At 49.7% G+C, this 14,145-nt stretch overlaps 1 long non-coding RNA gene and 1 pseudogene across 2 annotated transcripts in view; one reads left to right on the top strand and one right to left on the bottom strand.

Moving 5' to 3' along the window:
• Positions 1 to 14,145, top strand: part of LOC132500911 (uncharacterized) — a 55,956-nt gene that overhangs the window by 33,327 nt on the left and 8,484 nt on the right. The window lies entirely within an intron of this gene.
• LOC132501013 (probable ATP-dependent RNA helicase DDX28) lies at positions 7,093 to 13,745 on the bottom strand (annotated as a pseudogene).

The following is a 14,145-nucleotide window of genomic DNA, read 5'->3' as shown; positions in this document are numbered from 1 at the left end:
CAGTAGTTGTTGCTTGCAGGTTCTAGAATGCAGGCCAAGTAGTCGTGGCACACGGGCTTAGTTGCTCTACAGCCTGTGGGATCTTCCCAGACCAGGGATTGAACCCCTGTCCCCTGCATTGGCAGGCAAATTCTTACCCACTGAGCTACCAGGGAAGTCCAGTGTGCTCTTTTTTAAACCTAGTCTGTTTTCATTATTTTCTATCTTAACTGTTCTATATTAAATAAAAAATAATAATACTCCTTTCTGCCCCTCCTCTTTGAGGATGATATATGAAGAAGTATGTCTTATTTATTAATCTGAAATTTTCACCTTACTTTTAAGAAGTAATCACAGTGTCAAGTATTTAATACCTTTCACTTCCACCTTGAAAAGCATGGATATTAAAGTGCTAATATAATTACCTTCCCTAGTCTATCATTTTTACTTTTGTTATGTATAAAAAACAACTAAAATATGCATGGTTTGTAAGGAAATGACAAATTTCAGAAAATTCAGAATCTGCATACACTCTATACATAACTTCTAGATACAGACACAGAAAATTGCCAGATACTCAGAGCCCCCCTTGTCCAATTCTAGTGACTCCCCTTAAGGTTTAATATTGTTCTGGTATCTAACAAAAAGATCACTTTACCTGTATTTTGTATTTTATATAAATGTAATGGCACAGTAAAATCACTTTTGGATTGGGCTTTTTTATTTTATGTTGTTTATGAATACGCCTATATGGTTGCCTGTTGTTGTTGTCATGCACTGACACTGTTGCATAGGATTCCATAGTGTAAATATTTAACTATTAATTAATTTTTTCCAAAATGTATTACAATATGAGTGATTTTCAGTTTGGGTCTATTGAGAATTGCACTGGTATATACATACTAGAACTTGAGCTTTGGTGGTATGTGTATAAATTATTGTTCAATATACATGTAGTAGTAAAATTTTTGACTCATAGCTTTCATCTGTTTATCTTTTTAGATATTTCTAAATATTTTCAAAACATTTGTATGATTTTTCATCCTCAGCGGCAGTGAATGAGATTCAAGGATTACACACATTCTTGTCAAACTTGATAATACCTGTCATTTTCATTTGAACTTTCTGTTTGGTGAGTGATAATTCCAGGTATGACTTTTTTGCATTTAATTGACTACTAAGAAGCCAAGCATCTTTTGATATGTTTACTTAACGTTCTGTACTCTCTTTCTTGAAATATCTTTTGGTATATTTTTCCCATCTTTGCTATTACATTATCTTCTTATTGAAGACTTTTTTTTTTAACATCTGAAGACTTCTTATTTAGGAGTTTTAAATATATACTTGATATAAGTTCTTCTGTCTTTCTGTCTCTCCTCTTTCTTTAGATGAGTGTCAGTTTTTAATGTTAATAACATCTAATTTGTTATTTTCCTCTATTTAGTCTTATTTCTATTTATTTATGTAATCTTATCTGTTGCAGAACACATTATATATTCTAAACCACAAATATGTTTTCGTTTCTTCAATAAATCTAATTGTTAAGCTTTAAATTTAAGTTAACTTTCTGAACTAAATATGTTGTATCATAGTGAGCATTAGTCTGTGACAGCTGAAAGGTTACATTTATTCAGAAAATGTATTCAGCTTTCTTTTCATTTGCTCCCACTTCTCATTGATTCACAGAGGTAAACATCACTTCATCCATGGATCTGACTTTTCTTGATTTCTCATGGTCATTCTCATTAATTCTTCTTGCCTCATGAAATCTTTAGGCATTGCATTATTCCACAAAAGCAAAAAGCTTCCTTGGGCCTTTTTCCTCAGAAGATTGATTATTCCCACATTTTAAATGGGAGATTGCAATAAGTTAGGAGAAAATGGCACAGGGGCCTCTCTCTTTTTTTTTTCTTTCACATCTTGTATCAGCCTCTGCTTGCACTCTGTGTTCAAAGATTTTTGTACAACACAGTGATAGAAGTGCCAGGTGTTTCTCTCCTTGGGGCAAAAGACAGATTAATTACCTGACAAATAAAATAAAGACAGTGTCCTTCTCTGTTCACATGTTGGAAAGGATTGCTTGCATCCTAATTTAAAAGTTTCAGGTGAGTGAAGCTTAAGATTCCAAAGCTTTAATCCATATTTGCACCATGCATCCAACAGGACTGCTTTACATAACCCCATGAGACTTTTGTGTGCAAGTGAAATAGATAAAAATATAAAACTATTGCTGTCTTTTTGGGTCATAAAAAATATTTTTTGTCTCATTTAAAATATTTTTTTTCTAAAATCCAAAAACGTGTCAGGCTAAAATATTGGAATTTCAAATATGGTAAAACCCCTTTTGAACGATGCGAAGTGTGACTTCTTTGTAGTGCTGATTTGCATTGCCCACTTGCTTGGTTGGCCAAAAAGGGCCTACGCATTTTTTCCTTAATATATTCAGGAAAAAAAAACGTACGCCCATTTTGGCCAACTGCATCATTGTCGAAGTTCTGCCGCTTTTCATGTGCTTTAAAGGCGACTCCGATCTACCTCTTGAAAACGGTTTCCTGCAATTCTGCCTTGTTTTCAAATCCTCTACGTTGCCTTACCTCAATAAGGTACAAAAGTTATCATTTATTATCCTGCAGGTTTGTGAATTTTAGTGCCTCTGAGATCCATTTTTCAACTCGCCTTTTTGGGAGCTGGCCTCCAAACCGCAGGATTGCTTCAGGCCCTATTCTGGTTCCGGGGGGCAGGCAGAGCCTTTGGTTAATTCTTCTTCCTGATTGGAAATTAGAGTGACATGTGTCTGTCCAAACACCTAGAGCTCATCTCTCATTGGTTCCCCCTCTACCCGTTCAACCTCTGGACAAATTGCAAACTGTACGAAACAGGAGGTTAAAGGTGCTGATTCTCCAAGTGGGGAGATTGTTGGTAAAGCAGCTGGAATGGCGAACCCGAGCACCACGAGATGAAAAATGAGGTGCGTTTTAGAAACGTTTCCCAATCATATGGTATACCATCCTCTGGGTTTCCCATGCATGTTTTAGCTGTAGGAAGATTCCCTTGAACCTGGAGATTTCTGACCCATGGAATGGGTAGCACGCAGTATTACTTTAAAGGGTCTGCATTTGCTCACGCAACCTCATCAATCCGGTCGCCCCCAAGAGTGTCCAGCCTTATGTCTCTTCCAGCTGTGGGTCTAGATGTGGTCAATCCAGGTTGCATCACAGCCACTGAACGAATTTTGTAAGAATTTCTCTCTCTTTCACTATCTTTGCTTTTTTTTGTAATTTGTATTTATAATGGGATTTAGCTGATTTTCAATGCTGTGTTTGTGCCCCTTTACACCCACTATATTCACTTACCAAGAAATATCAATAAATACTTTTTAAGATTCTTACTACGCGGATATATTCTTCTGTGGTGAATAAGGTGTGTTGAGTCCAGTTCACTGAGCAATGAGTATGTCTTCTCTATTACATATTTGGTTGATTGAACGGTATCTGCTAATTTCAAACTGTTGTTTTATGCATCACCCCACCTCACCTTTCCCCTTAAGCAGCCATAAGTGTGTTTTCTAAATGTGTGACTCTGTTCTGTTTTGTAATTTAGTTCATATAGCGATTTTTACATTCCGTCTATAACTGATATCTTATGATAAGTTTCTTTATCTGTGTGACGTATTTCTCTTAGAATCATCGTACCTAAATCCACTCATTATGCTGCTACTAGCCTTAGGACATTGATTTCATGGCTGAGTGATATTCCATTGTACATGAGTACTACAACTTGTTTATCCATTTTTCTCTTTCATGAGATACTTAAGGTGTACCCGAGTCGAGGATTTTGTGAACACAGCAGCCCTAAAATTTGGGGTGCCTGTGTCCTGTCGATTTTTGGTTTTCTCAAGATATAAGCCCATGAGTGGAAGTGCCCTGTGCTCTGTAGCTCTGTTTTTTAGATGTTTTAGGAAACACCATACAATTTTCGAGAGTGGCCGTTGGCAATTTATATCACGCCCATCAGTGTAAAAAAGCTCCCTTTTCTCCTTGACTTGCCCTGCATTTCTGGTTTTTACACTTTTTCAGCATGGCCCTTTTGACCAATGCCTAGTGAGACTTCTTTGCAGTGTTGATTTGCATTGCCCGCTTGTTTGGTTGGCCAAAAAGGGCGAATGCGTTTTTTCCTGAATATATTCAGGTGCTCACCAGGGCATGTAGCAGGTGTGGGTGAGTGTCACGTAGCGCACACCCGGCGCATAGAAGGTACGCAAGATGGAGAGGCTACTGTCCAGTGAGTGCCCGCCCTCCACACCAGTAAGGCAAGCCAACTTCCGGGTATTGTTGAGAGCTGGGGGCACGTAGGTCAGATGATCATTTTCAGAGGCAGGGGTAGCTTACTGAAGTCCCTAACACCCACTACCACCAGTCTGTTTACCTTTTTTTTGGCCGTGCCATGCAGCATGAGGGCTCTTAGTTCCCCCACCGGGAATCAAACCCGACCCCCCTGCAGTGGAAGCGTGGAGTCTTAACCTCTAGACTACCAGGGAAGTCCCCCGTCTACCTTTAACTGAGGTCACAAGCTCCAGCTCAGAATAGGAGGCAGACATGAGGTGGATGAGGTCAATTTGTTCCAGGATGAGGCGCACAGCATCCCATTCGTGGGTCTGGCATGGGACGTAGGCTGACCAGAACTGAGGGAAGGCCAGGGCTTAGTTTGGGCATTGGAACTCCTTGGGCTTCTCATAGCCTCCTCAGCTGGCACAACACTTAACTGTGCCCAGAAGTCACATGTAATGCGTTGCTTTTTCTGTGGTACTTGGAAGCCCGTCAGGTGGGCTCACTGTGACCCCTGTAGCCCCCAGCATCCATGGCATGGCACTTTCTAGGTCACTATGGTAACTTCGTTCCAATGTGACTAACCTGCGGTCTCTGTGGCCCCCAAACTGCCCCACATTCCCCAGCAGCCATGGTGGCACCTTGTGTGTCCCTTTGGTACCTGGCCACCCACGAGACCATCTTTCAGCCTGTCCAAGCTGGTCTAGCCATGGCTGAAATTGCACAGATTACCATGGTATAGCCCATTGTGGTAAAACTGCCTCAGGACCAGGGGCATGTTGTTGTGGCTGGAGGGAGGTCAAGGCAAATGGGTGGGCTCCTTAGGTCTTGGGATCGGGCAGGACACATTGCCTGGCCTGGGCCAGCCTGGGGGTCCCCCACCTCACACTGTCACACAGACTATACTAGGAGCAGCTGAGGCCTGGGCTGAGGGTTTCCCACCAGGGAGGGGATGACAGAGAAGGGGAAGGGCATCCATAGATGATGGAGAGGACATCCAGGGGTGGTGTGAGGGAGCCTCCCCACTAGCGCTACATGCTCCGGACCTCCTCCCCTGCCCAGGGCCAGGCTAGGCCCCCACCGGCCCCCAGCAGCCCGCACACACTGCAGCCACCCTTCCACAAGCGGGAAGTCCCGCATCAGGGCCCGCGTGCGCTCCCGCGGACTTGGGGTGCTGGAGGTGCCCAGCGTGGTCTGCACGAGGGTTACCGGCCGCAGCAGCAGACCCAGCAGGAGCAGCAGGCACAGCAGAGGCCGCTGGCTGCATGCGCGGGGACCTTCGAGGCCCCCGGGCCGCAAGCTGCGCAGGGCAAGGCATGCGGGCACAGGCGGGTCTGAGAGGGGCGGGCGATGGGGTTCTGCCCGTCGACACAGGCCACCCAGCGGCGCGGCCTCGCGAGGGGGGCGGGGTGAGGGAGGGGATACAGAGTCACAGGACCCTGCAACCCGTGTGCGGAGAGCCGCGATCCGGGAAGCCCGGCAGCCACAGGGCGGCACTGCCCTCCCACCCCTGCTCAGAGGCAGCTCCCGCGGGCTAAGCTGGCCTCTGCTGAGAGCCCACTCGCCTCCCATCACGGGTTCCCTCCGCCCCCGCCCCTCCTCCCACACCCACTGCTCCGAGGGGGCGCCCTAGGGTGCTCTCCCCCGCCTCTAACCTTCCTGTCCAAAATGGGGTGCTTCTCTCAGAGGACCACCTGCAGCCCGTGGCCTCCCGGGAGCACACCTCGTCCCCATCTGCCTGCAGCCGGCCCCGCCCACCCCGAGGGCTGCGTGCGAGGGTCTCTGTGGCCACAAGTGCTCTGGGCTCCCGGTCTCCCGGTACTGGGCCATGGGGGCTGGTGTGGGGGAAGAGATAATTTCTGGAAATGAGGGGGTAACCTTGTGAGCTCTGGATTCAGGAGGGGGCCCTCTGCCCCCGACCTTCTCTCTCCTCCTACTTGACTCCCCAACCTGCATGACCATTCTCTGGGGACTTGAACCAGCGCCTGGGAACTATCAGGAACCTCCCCCACTTCTGTCAGCCAGCCTCAGGAGAGCGCCCTCAGGAGCTGCTACACCTCCCCAGGGCCTGAATAGAGGGACTTTTGGGATGTGAACTGAACAACCTTCTGGGGAGAGTCAACACCCTTTTACTCAACAGAGCAGGAACTCAGTCAGTAGGCTATTTGTGTGGAAGGAAATGAAGTCGCTTCCATGGCAGAAGAGCCCCCGCTGCAGCAAGCTTCGTCCCAGAGCTGCTGGCTGACCTTCTGGCCAGGATCCCTCCTACCTCAGCGTGGAAGGCCCGGCCTCGTGGAGAAGTGTAGGTTCTGAAGAAAGACCTGGCACCTGGGTTCTGCTGCTACACTTGCCTTGTCTCGTGGCCCTTGTGCCTCTAACTTTCCCAGAAACCTCAAGGGCTAAGTGCCTGTGCTTGCTCAGAGGCCGCACGCCATTCCCCATTTCCAGCCTCAGGCCCTCCCGCTAGCTGCCTCCTCTAGGGACCCCCTCCCCCCACCACACACACACACACACACACACACACACACACACACACACACGCACACTGGGGATGTGCCTTCTCACAGCAGCTCAACCACTGAGATGATTTAGGGACTGTACCCAAACTCCTGCATCCCCAGCCTCTCAAGTTTTTGCTCTGATCCCTGGCACCCCCTGGAGCTGTTCCACCTTTGGAATCTTTCCCAGGTGGCAGGAGTGCCTAGCACAGGGGTAGTGACCTAAGTCTGAGCACTGGCGACCCTAGAAATCTGTTACAGAAAAGCATTTTATTGAGCAGTAAGGGACGCCACTGGGCACGGAAAGGCCTGGCAATAAAGGAACATGTGAACCTCGGGGCGGGGTGCGTGCTGCTTGACTCTCCATCCTGTTCTTGCTTCAGGGAGCAGGGCTTCCTGGGCCTCTCTATCCTGCCTCCTGAGACCCCAGGCAGGAGGCTCTTTGGGAAGCCACAGATTGCTGCTTTCAGTTTCAAAAAGCCCAGCTCCCCACTGGTTTGTGGTGGTGGCCGCTGACAATGGCTCAGGGCAGGAGCCCATGTGGTAGACTGCTAAGGCTTCTCTGCACCGTCTCTGCTCCTGCATCCTCCTCGGCTCGCAGAGTGCAGACTTCACTTTCTCCAGCTCACAAAGGGGCCCGTGAGGATTGAGCAGAGGAATGCCAGGTTTTCTTCCAGGCCAGCTTCCGCCCTGGGATGTTCAGGGCAGACTCTCATTTCAAACCTCACTTTCTGAGGCTCCTGGCTTATGGCCATTTAGTGTGCAGGGAGGCTCCTGGCTGAGGAAGGCTCAGACAGAACGACGCAGGTTCTAATCTGTGGTAGTGGGCAGTGGGGTGGGGGGGCGGGAGGGGTCACTGCAGGAAGAGGCGTTCGCTGTCTTAGGCAGTTAAACCATTGCCCTGTCTTCAGAATGGTTCAGCCAGCAAGATTCTGTGGAGTCCGCCTCCTGGCACCATGCTACAATCGCCGGATTTTGGGTCTGGAGCAACCGAGATCTTCGTCCGACTCTTCCGGAGCTTGCTTTCTCTCGGCAGCACATCTGGGGACTGGCTTCTCAGCTTCCGCCTTTGCTGGCATGGCCAAAGGAGCATCCCCGTAGGCCCGGTAGCCACCAACCAGGCAGTATGTCTCCCCATGCCGGCCCAACTGCGTTTCTCCACACCCTCGGTTGAGGACATGGTACTGACCAGGTGTAGGAGGAGAAATGGGAGCCACAGCTGCTGCAAAGAAAATCAGAACTGATCAGTCACTTCTGCTGTACACAGTCTCCTGCCAGAATTTCCCTCTCTCATGTCTCTCCCAGTTTCTGGCTGAAGACCTTTAATCTACTTGACATCCAAAACACAGACTTGGCCCATCACCTCTATGAGTCCCTAGAGAAGGGACACTGGCTGCAAAAGCAATTCCTAGAGCCTACGGCTGCATCAGGTGAGGTAGTCTCTTCACCGTTGCCAGGGAAAACAGTAGAACCCGAAAGAAATTGCAATCATGATCCTCTCCATCTCTCCCTTCCACAACAGAGAAAACATTTCTTGCAGTGTGTCACTTCTGAGGCTTTAATGGAAACGTCTTTCAAGTTTTGGAAAAAGATAATGTAATACAAATTGGTTAAGGACCCCTCCCACTTTGGCAACCCCTCTTGGGCCCCATTTATACTGCCTGTTACAACCACACTGGACTCTAGCCCTCTGATACTTTTATCTAGATTAGAACAAGGCCAAATACTGAGGCAGAGTGATCAGGAGACTCAGAACCGGGTTCTGGGTACCAAGTGTAGGCTCACATCCACCCAGCCTCCTGGGACACCATCTGCTCAGCCCTCCAGTCTCACTAGCACTTCATCACCCCCCTTGGTTCTTCCGGTCTTCCCATGAATATGGCACCACCCTCTCCCCTAGTACTCAGCAGCTCAGTATGGGATGTGTCTGAGGGGACCGATATAGATGTGTACATGACAGCACAGAGGTGCCTGGGTTTGAAGGTGCGGTTCAAGAGTGGCCCTCTTCCTCAAACTGCTCCGTTTACCATCTGCCAACAAAAATGCACTTGCCTTTTGCTAAGAGGCCAATCAGGAAAGGGTCTGAATGGAAGCATCCTGTAGCCCAAAGCGGAAGGCTACATTTATAAAGATAAGACGCTTCCTGCACAGTAGTTCAGGGATGACCTTTCACTTGTCCTCAGCAGTGAGCACTGTGGGACCCTGAAGGTGTCCCAGGTCACTGGTATTACTTACAGCTGGGAAAGTGCTGAGGTTTACGTAGTGGGCAAGCCCCACAGGAACATGTGGCAGCCAGGTGAGGTTGTGTGTACACCATGCCTCTTCTACAGGTGCCCGGTCTCGGTGTACCTGCTGCACTGCCCAGCCAGGGAACAGAGCACAGGTTTGAATAAATATAGACGATCCGGTCAGACATTCTCTCTCAGACAACCAAAGAGACTGGTATCTGGTGGAGAACTGGTAGGGCAGTTTCTCTGAGGGCAGCACATTTCCATAGTTATGCTGCCATGGAAACTGTGAGAAGGCCTGTGAGGTCATCACTACCCAGTGAGGTCATAATAAGGAACCTGTGACTTGCGGTCAGGCTTCAGGAGGAGGGGCAGTTTTGTGGAGGAGAGCAGGGTGGAGGCAGAGGTACTCTGCCTGGTCCCTCACACCTGGGCCTCCCCACCCATGCCCTAGTCTAGTAGACACCCCACGTGGGGCGTGCAGGTGGGCTGGTACAGCCCCAGGGGCCCCAGGAGGGCAAGAGAGACCCACATTCTGAAATTGGCTTGAGAGGCAAGATTAACGTTGAGACAGCTAGGTTGTATGGCACTGACCCTAAGAGGCAGAGAATTGTGTGGACTGGGGAATCAGGGAAGGCTCCTTGGCAGTGGGCCTGAAGGACAAGTGAGATTTGGACCCATGGGGAAGAGAGGGAAGACATTCCAGTTTGGAAGAATACAAGCAAAGACACACTCTTCTCGACCTTGTCCTGCCCCAAATATAAATTCATAGAACCCTCACATTTTTACACCTGAGGGCTTAGAAAAACCAAGATGTTAAGGAGCCTACCCAGTGTTACACAGCTAGTGGAGAGGGGTTCTGCTCAATGGTTACGTTCATGTCGGGGCTCCGGATTTACAGCTGATAGGAATGTGAGGACAAGCTCATGCCGTTTAAAACATTTCCAAGTGATACTGAGAGAGATGTTAAAGGTGCAAAATGACGGTGCTGAATGACCTCACAAAGTGGGAATGGTGGGCCCATTTTAATATGAAATTCAAAACAAATTCATGACAAAAGGACATAATACAAAATGACAACATAATCATTACACTCCCCTCTCCCCTAGAAGTAAAAATCATTATAATCCTCTCTCTCTCCACCATGAAAGGATGAGATAAAGGCTCAGCAGCAGCCCCCGTGAAAATCACGGTCAACACTGTGAAGAGGGGTTAGTAAGACGACTTGGTCCGACTCAGAGAAGGAAAGAGACAACTCTGCCCTTAGCCTGATCCGGCCCACAGGAAGGAACCACATTTGGGGCAGCTTTTGATAGTGTGGCAATGAGAGAGAACCTTCTTTAGGAGGGGACTCCCTGTTGCCGACCTTGAGAAAGCAAAGATGGGACCTTCGTTTACTGGGGCTGTTGCAGAGGGGATGTGCCCAGGAGGTAGAGACTGCTTGGACTACCCTTTTAGAGGTTGGGCCACCCTGGTCGAGAACCACAGCACCTTCTATCCCTAAACTGCTTGAATCAGTGGGTGCCCGTTAGGACAGACGAAGTCAGGCCTCATTGGAGCAGACTGCCTTTTGGAGTGGTAGAAGGTAAATGTGAAGGGGAATGCTTGCTCTGGCGGAGGTTTGTCATGGCAGGTGGGCCAGCATGAGACCATTCAGAATCTCCAAGGCTCCAGAGATTACTTGGCTGGGAGCATCCCTCTGATGTGGTGTGGGGACTCCTACCTTAACAGGACCTGGCTGGGCATCTGGGGGAGGCAGAATAAACGGTTTATTAAGAGAGCGAGAGAATCACCTGGGGGGTTCCACCAAACCACTTAAAAAGCCTTGTACCTGGATTCTTGAGCCAACCCTCAGAAAACTTATCTAGATCTGGAGTAGGGCTCAGGAAGCGGCACTTTTCATAAGCTTCCTGGGCAGTCCCACCACAGTGGTCCATGGATAGAGAGACCAAATTATTGTGTATTCTCGGTTGCTTTTGGGAGTCAAAGTGGTCAATATAAAAAACTGCAGCAGGCATATGTATAAACAGGGAATATTCAAGGCAAGCAGAGGTGTATAGTTATTCTATGCATGAATCAGATTTGAGAAAAGCTAGCCTGGTGGTTAACACAACCCTTAGGACAGACAGACCAGATTCTTTCCTACTTACTTGGGTGATTTTGACCAAGTTCTTTTATCCTTCTGACTGTTTCTTCATATGGAATAGAGCTATGACTGTACATTTAGCACAATATTCTCTCTCGGCAAAGGTTGCTCTGGGTCCATTTGTGTTCTCTGCAACTTAACCCTTTCCAGTGTGCAAGCATTTTTAAGTTGTTTGGTGAAGTATTACATTTGACTTTCAACAGTTCATTACTTTGGGCAAAGCTTATATAATGCTGCAGAGACTAGAACCTATGCAGAGATAGATGAGAGGATGTTATAAGCTTATTCTGCCGGTTTATAAAAAAGTTTAACCTTTTCTCCTCTTCCTCCACCTGCCACCAAGAGATGAGAAAGAAGGCAGAGCCTGGAAATGCACACCAAGCAATACTTCGGTGTCAGTTTGCCTTTTATTCCTCTGCCAGTACTTCCCAGAGAGATCTCACCAAAAGTGCCTAAGCTTGCCATGGCCATTGTTGTGAAGAAAGTTTCTCTCTATTGCTAGTCACATCCCCTTTTCCTTCTCCTGGGGGCTTAATGGATGTTTGGGGGCAGGAAACAAAATTTAAACTAAAACATCAATTGAAAGAGCCTTCGTCCTAAGTGTGGTAGTTTGGAGTGTGAATCTTCTCAGGGTCTACTGAATTCTGCCCCAGTGGACACTGTTATTAAGGGGCACCCATAGAAACATCGCTTATTGTTAGAAACCATGACATAATACAGAGCCAAGATCAACATTATTCTTCACGTGAAAGACTACAGAGAGCCGAGCTCAGTAGTTCACCCTCAAGTGCTGGCCAGCAACTAACCTTTTGAAGCCAGACAGCAGCCCGGGTCTTCAGAAGGTGACTAGGCAGCCCAGAGCACCCTACTGACAAGTGTGCTCACCCATCCAGCACAGAGAGAAAGGTCCCTGTTATGGCATCATATATAAGCCTGCTGTAATAAGGTTTGCTGGTGCAAAGGCTCTCTCACTGAGGACCCCAGTCCTGGAAGGCTTCTCCTCTGGCGAGCTGCCAGTTCAATCTTCTGAGCCAGGCTCACGTCCCAGGGATGGGTCACAAAGCTGATGACAGTGACTGGCACCTTGATCCCCACCCGGCCCACCCTCCCTGCTCTGTGGATGCAGTCTTGCAGGGTGAGAGGGAAATCATAATTGATGACTAGCTCCACCTGGGTGCTGTCCAGGCCCTGAGAGGCGATGTCTGTGCAGAGAAGAATGTCTCGGGAGCCCTTCTGGAAGGACTGGAAGATGCCTGCTCTCATTGAGGCTGGCATTTGTCCCTGCAGTCTTAAGTCTTGGATTTTGTGGTCATCCAGAATATATACCCCAGCCAGTTCACAGTGCTGTAGCAATTACAGAACACCAGAACAGTTCCTGCGGCGCCAGTCCTATATGCTCTGTCATGCTGCCTAAGGATCTGTACCAACCCAGTCACCTTCTCTGTTCCCTTCGGCCTCATGAATGTCTGTCTGACATGAGGCATGATGCAGTGGAGCTTGTCACTGGTAACGGGGGTTAGAGAGTCTAAGCTGGCAGCTTTACTCAGCAGCTGGCCTACACCTTCGGGAAATGTGGCACCCACCAGCACTAACTGAGCTTTGGGATTGAAGGGGTCTTTTATGTCAGCTGAGCCTTCTGCTATATGGCTCCCCTCCAAGATGTAATCCACCAGTTCCAGGAAGATTTCATCCAACAGCATGTCTGCATCATCCAACACCAAGAAGGAGAGCTGCTCCAGGCTGATCAGTTGAGTTTTCAGGGCCTTCCACAGAGCCCCCGGAGTGGCCACCAGAATATCTGCTGGAGGTTGTTTGGACAGTTGCAGCCTGATCCTCCTCATGCCATGGCCTCCCCCTAACTCCCGCACCTGGAGGTCCAAGGAGCTGCCCAAGGCCTGGGCCACGGCACGCACCAGTTCGGCTAATTCTCGAGAAGGCACAAGAACCAGGCCTCAAGGAGCAGGGATACGACAGGGGTCCAGCTTGGCTGGCCCAACAGCCGTTGAAGGAGAGGTAGCATGTAGCTGAGAGTTTTGCCACTGCCGGTTTCTGCGGCGCAGAGAATGTGGCGGCCGCGAAGAACTGGGGGAATGGTACTCGACTGCACGTTTGTGGGCCGAAAAACTGCGGGAGCAGCCTCCTGTAGCGCGCTCAGAACGGGGAGAGCTCCAGACACTTCAGTGCAGCTGCCCTTGGGCGAAAGGTTCCGCAGCGCTGGAGCCTCATGTTGCGCGCACTCGATGGAGAAATGGTCCGCGTGGGTGCACCGATTCCTCCAGCCCCACGAAGAGAGTGGCGCGGGTTCCAAGAGCCCAGCGTGAGGTGAGCCGGCTGGTTCAAGTCGGGTCGCCGCACTGACATCAGCGTCAGCCCAGGACGCGCCAGCATCGGCCGCGGGGGGGCTACGCTGGCCGCTGTGCCGCTCTTCCTGCTGCCGCTGTAGAGCCCGCGGGATGCGTACCACGGGCAGCGGCTCGTTGGGACCGCGGACCGTCAGGTCCCGGCGAGGCGCCAGAAGCAACCGAGCCGCGAGCGACAACAGCCGCAGCCGCCGTGCGAGAGCCATACTCCGCTTGCTGCGGGAGAGGCGCACGACAGTGACGTCACAGGCGCGCCAAGGCCTCGCGGATGGTGGCCGGCGCGGCTCAGTAAGGCCCGCGGACTCGGCGAACTGTGTGGAAAGGGCGGGATCTGTAGAGCTCAGCAGCGGCGAGGTCTGTAGGCCCGAACCGGGGATGGTGACTCCAGACCCCGGCCAACCTTGGGGAAGGGTGCGCGACGGAGGCAGGACCGGGGTCCGGCGATACGCGGCTATGGGGCCCTGGCATTACGAACCAGGAGGGCGGAGGGCTTCTGGCGATCCGATGTCCAATCCCTGCCGTGCTCTTTTGTCGCCCTCACAGCTCCTGTCATGGCTTGGCCAGTTCGGGTCTCTCCCTGTGACTTATGATGAGGGTGCGGCGATGTTT

Source organism: Mesoplodon densirostris, chromosome 13, assembly GCF_025265405.1.
Source record: "Mesoplodon densirostris isolate mMesDen1 chromosome 13, mMesDen1 primary haplotype, whole genome shotgun sequence".
Taxonomy (NCBI): Eukaryota; Metazoa; Chordata; class Mammalia; order Artiodactyla; family Ziphiidae; genus Mesoplodon; species Mesoplodon densirostris.
Note: the sequence above shows the minus strand (reverse complement) of the source record. Positions and strands in the feature narration are given on the sequence as shown.